The sequence below is a fragment of the Salvelinus fontinalis genome, chromosome 16 (assembly GCF_029448725.1).
Source record: "Salvelinus fontinalis isolate EN_2023a chromosome 16, ASM2944872v1, whole genome shotgun sequence".
Lineage (NCBI taxonomy): Eukaryota > Metazoa > Chordata > Actinopteri > Salmoniformes > Salmonidae > Salvelinus > Salvelinus fontinalis.
In genome coordinates, this window is record NC_074680.1 from 18,129,631 (window position 1) to 18,135,749 (window position 6,119).

Below are 6,119 nucleotides of genomic sequence, written 5' to 3' on the forward strand. Positions count from 1 at the left end.
ACATATAAAATAGACATGGATCACAATGACACAGACCTTCTACAGTACATCTGCATTGCTTGCTGTTTGGGCTTTTAGGCTGGGTTTCTGTATAAGCACTTTGTGGCATCTGTTGATGTAAAAAGGGTTTTATAAATACATTTCATTGATTGAGTTATAGTGAATACAATGAGCATAGGGCTAACAGCCATCAATACGAATATATACAGTAGGCCTACTAGTGATCGATATTAGCAGCAGCACAAAAGTATAGCAAAGTTGTCTAATAAGTAAAGTGCTCTCTGCATTCCTAGATTATCTCGTCAACAACATATCATCAGTGTGCTGGCAAAACTAAAATGACCATCATCAATATATTACCATCATCATCCGCAACATCATCATCATCCCTAGCCTACCTCCTTCTCTTCCCTGTAATCAAAAGGACAACGGACATAGGGGTGAAGGAGTGCTTGTACCTGTTAGACTTAACAGTGGGGAATCTACACTGGGAGCCAGAGGGTAGGACCTGGAACTCATGGTGTAGGGGGTGGGTCAGTCAGACAGGATGGATTCTGTCTTCCTCACCACTTGTCTGTTGTACCGGTCAGACAGACTACTCCTATGATCTTACTGACCACATCACTATTCTAGCTAGTGCATTGTTTGCTTTTACACCAAGGTTGCCGTACCAGCAAATCAAAGACAATGTTAAGGCAGACTCTATGTACGACTTATAAAAGAGAGTAATCAAGATCCTGTCTACCTGGAACTTTGCCAGTTTCCTGAGACAAAAGTGTTGCTGGCCCCTCTTCCACAACATGTCACTGTTACACTCAAATTTCAATGTATTCTCAATCATTGTGCAAAGATACTTGTAGTTGTCTACCGTGTCTACCACCTGGCCCTTGATGACAGTGTTCTGAGGGGTAGGGGGTTGATGCCTGAAATGAACAGACATCTTTGGGTTTTGTCACATTCAGTTGTAAAAATGCACGGTCACACCAAAGTGGCTCAATCATTACCTGATTCATGGGTGCAATTATTCAGGTGGACTGTCTCCTTGCCTGGCTGAATTAGCTCTGACTGAGGGATAGCTCTAAATTCTACTGCATTGAGACCCTTCCCATTGTGGGACCAAGTATGGACATCCATAAAGACTACTGAGATTGCGTCTGCCACTCTATAGTAGGTAGCATATACACTGGATATAAACAAACCGAGAGAGAGATTAGTCTTAGAATGCCCTGCAAATGGTCAAGGAGAGAATTAGAAAAACATTGAAATTCATTAATTTACCGGTCATTTCTCAAAGTGTGAAAAATCAATTGCTCTGGATGTAGGCCTAGTGGTGGGGGAGATATAGGGTGGGAGAGTGAGGGTGGCTGGGAGCTGAGGTGGGCTACCCATCACAGAGCAGATAACTCTGGTTCTATTCATGGCGAGGCTCCATCTGTCCCATGGGATGCAGTCTCCTCCATAAAAGAAGGGTCATATCTGCTGCCTGCCTCCACAGATTTAGGGTCCACCAGCCTTAACCCTCATCCAGAGCATCTGGTGTCGGCACACACTCACACACTGGCACAACCACACGCACGCACAAATGCACACAACCACGCACACACAGAGTGTAGTGGATCCACTGTATTCAATCATGCTCACACTAAACTGATGCACTTGAGTGACCCTGCGCAGAAAAAGGTCATTATGTTCGCCTTTACACAGTCAATTTCAAGAACAAGACCATGACCTTATGCAAGGAAAGTGTGCTGCTGGCTTGCTTGGTTCTTATGTTGTATTCCCAAGCATGTGATTTAATTTCTGCCATCAATGACATCCGGGGTGAAAGTAGATATCATTTCTAATAGTGTTAACAATCTATAAAACGGCCTCATCTCTCGTGTTCTGCCATCCGAGGCTTTGAGTCGGTGTGCGACTGCCAGCTCAGATTTTCCACTATTCAGACGGGAGCATGTCTCAGCACAAAGCGGCAAATGAACTCTGAATTCAACGGAGTCGTAATAAGATTAAGACCGGGAAGTCAACTATTCAGAGGACCACTTTACATGTGAGCAGAGGCGAGCTCATCCATTTGTGCAAAAACATTGTCCGGGCCAAGAAAACACACGGCACAGGAGCGCTGAATGAGAACATGAGAGCGCTGAATGAGAACATGAGAGCGCTGAATGAGAACATGAGAGCGCTGAATGATAACATGAGAGCGCTGCGTAAACATTATTTCAGCTCATATTATACACTTGCAGGTGTTATTTTGAAACTGTTCAGAGCTGTTCTTAGAGAGATAAAACCAAAATTCGAAATCTAAAATCCATTGATTCATATTTTTATGACTTGGTTCAAAGTGTGACACAATGATTTGAGGTAATTTAGGCTACCTTCCTGTGAACTCCTTTCTTTGTTTGAGTCATTGTCGTCAACATCATCGTCACCACCACACCAAACCCATACATCTGTTTTATTGACCCAGAAGCTGGCAATCGTCTACCCTTTTCCCTTCCTAGTTTTTTCCTTCACTATCGGCCCTTCTCCTCCTACCCTCTTCCCTCTCCTCTCCTCTCCTGTCCTGTCATGGCCTTATCTCCCAGACCATTTTCTCCTGGTGCTCTGGCCAGCTAGCCTCATATCTCCTGGGCCAGCATCCCAATCCTGTCAGCCTAGGATAGGAACAAAGGCCTCCTGTTCTGCTGCTGCCTCCGCTGGACCTCCAACCACAGAAGCCCTGCCCCGTCTCCCCTCCAGCACCCCACCACCAGCTCTCCAATCCCCCCAGGACTACTGGCTCAACCCTCACCTCCCCATGACCTCCAGGAGATTAGATTTTACAGCTCATCCAAAACTCATTTTGAACTGCAGGATAGTCCCAGGTAAGTCAAAATGTAATATCAGGAGATACTTGTGTGTTATATATTCATGCTCAGGTTACTTGTTTGCTTTCCCCATCGTTGTAAAATGCTGATTCAGGTTATGAATTTCAACATAAAGTTTGGTAATCAAGTGTGCTGGGGGATTTATAATCCATCCCTTACATCACATGGTCATCATGACACATGTTCATTCAGAACAGATAGATACCTTTACTGTAAATAGAACTTTTTGTCCTCAAAATATGACTTCTGCCTCAACAACTGAAAATGTCTGCAGGTTTTTACCAGGGTAAATGCACTGATCTATATCCACCTACTAATGATAATCAAAATCAAGATCTCTGATCCACCCAGAGAAAAACAGCCATGTCACCAAATCAATAGTCCCTCAACTGTTATTTTAAATGTCCCTACAATATTGCTATCTGTCAGGAATGACTGAGCCAATTCATTCTGTATGCAAACACAGAGGCATTGGCTTCAACAGCCTCCACAGCCACATGGACAGGGGCAGCTTGGGTCCTAGCAGATTGGAAAACTTCAAAGGGTGGGAAAATCCACACTGTATCTTCAGTAACTCCATGTCTAATGGTCCACTCTACGGCCCTCTTCTCACTGTGAGATGATTACAGCGACCACATCAATCCTCTCACACACACACACACACACACACACACACACACACACACACACACACACACACACACACACACACACACACACACACACACACACACACACACACACACACACACACACACACACACACACACACACACACACACAAACACACACACACACACTGTCAAAGTGGAACCTCTGAGAGGATGGATACACCACAACTTCCATAAAAACAGCTCTGATTTATTAGTGATTTTCTGCTTGATCTGTGTTTAATGTGGTGGACTGTGAGGTATCAGTGAAGCCCTTTCCAAAAGCAAATTACGCGCTTGGGCTGAGTCCTTTATGTGTTTGCAGAGTGTTGAATTTAAAGCCCATTAATATTCTATTGGCCGTAGACTTGAGAGATACCTTTGCAATTCCTCTGTTTGGGTCGGGTCAACAATCCACTGTGCTGTCTTTGTGCTGCCCACGCTTCTATTGAATGAAATACATCTCAGTCAACTATGGCTGTGGAGCAGTGTTTTGCTAATGGGATTGTTAGAATGCAACACACCTGACCAGTGCTGGATTGAGTATCAGACAGTATAAACACGAGTAGGGTTGCAAAGCTACCGGTAATTTACTAAAGTTACCAGAATCTTCAGTCATTTTGGAAATGAACAGGTATTCTATGGCAATCTATGGTAACTTTGGTAATTTATAAACATTTTGCTCACTTAATTTTTAAAAATGTATATATATATAGTATAAATAAATAATTATCTGTGTCCATATTGTCCATGACTTCCTATTGGGTAGACCATATGGATCAAGAGAAAATAGCCTAATTAATAAAAAAGGCTCTTATCAACAATGGCATAATTTTCAATTAACTCTGCAACTCTTCCAACTATTGACTTTTTTCACAAATGCCAACAGTTTGGCACCAAAACATTTACAAAAAAGACATGGACATTAAAAAAAACGAGTGTGTAAATAAAAATATATAGGATATGTCATGCTGAAACTCTCATATTAAACATCAATGGTATTCACTAAATTGATGTTTAATATTTAGGATACATTTTGTCATCATTTTTTAAATGTTGAAATCGTTTTATTTGATTATTTTATATATTTAACGTGTGATAAGGCCACACAGAGGGCCAGCGTTAATTACAGGCACCTGTGATAATCTGACGTGCCCAAAATGGCCACTAGATTAAACTTGAAAGTGATCTAAACTCTGGTAGTTTACTGGTAAACTTCGAAAGTTTTACACCCCTTTGCAACCCTACACACAAGTGACATACTGAGGCCTTTGCGCCAGAGCAATGTTTGCATATTTGCACTTGTGTACATTGTACATCTTAAAATCTTGGCAACAAGTGACAGAGTTTTACATTTTAATGTTGCAAATAAATGCAAATAAATGCAGCTAATTTCTTCCTTCTTGCCTTAAATGTGTGAGGTAAAAACATATAGGGAATTGGCTAGGAAACACCTAATTTCATGACTGCAGAGCTGCAAAGGACAATGACTCACGCACACACACTCGCAAGCTCCCCTTAATTCACTCATTCTCTCTCACACACACGCCATCACCCAGCCAGATGCTGTGAAGCTGAAGTAGTGGGTGTAGTGTCGTTGCGGAGCGGAAACAGTTTTTGGGGACACAGAGGGCATTCGCTAACGTTGCTTCTCAGTTGGGACGGTAGCCCGACTCCGGACGGGCGCGCTCTAAACTCGTGACGAAGCTTTCTTAAAGTGAACCATCCCGGCCATGACCGTACACATTTTGCAGCGCCGACTGATATAGGTAGGCTACATACAGGCAGCTCAGGTAAGAGAGACTATCTTGTACTATTTATGTATAAAATAATTATCTGCAGTTTTCTTTTGATGCAGTAAACGATCTATTCAAATAGTCAGAGGGTGTGGTGATGTGGTTGCTTAAACTATACTGTATGGACGGATATTTGCGGTTCAAAGTGGTGTTCGAGGACAAAATAATTTATGACGCGAATCTATGCACAGGCGGCAGTTTTTTTGCATGGAATTGTACATGAATATTTGATAGTGGTGTGGTCGAAAATCATTCTGAGAACTGTCTTACCAAGTATGGTAAATGGATGTGACCGGGTGTCGGTGACAGAGTGCACTCAAACAAATGACGGAGGAGTGACATGTAGGCTCAGGACCTTGAACTTGACCAATGGTCAGAGACAAATGGGAAGTCAGATAGATAGATTCAGCCCATGTGTAACTATACAAATGGAAATTATAAAATCCAAACTTTACACTTCATTGGAATGCATTTTTTATTATATTCTACTGGCCTGGTATTTTGTCCTAGCCTTTAATGTACCATGACAATTGTCTATAGAGTAATAACTAGGCTACTGTTGGTGCTCTTATGCAAACTTGACATATGCCACATAGCTTACCCCACCCACTGCTGTATACCAAATGCAAGTCTGAAATGTCTGAATATTCAAGCTTCAACAACTGTACTCAAGATCAAACTTTATAAATAATTTCATAGCCGAAATATACCAGAGACACTGTCTATAGCTGAGAAAAATATACATGCACTTTGAGCAAAAGTCAAAGTTATCCGGTTTAGTGTAGCCAATATCAGTCTGTGAGATG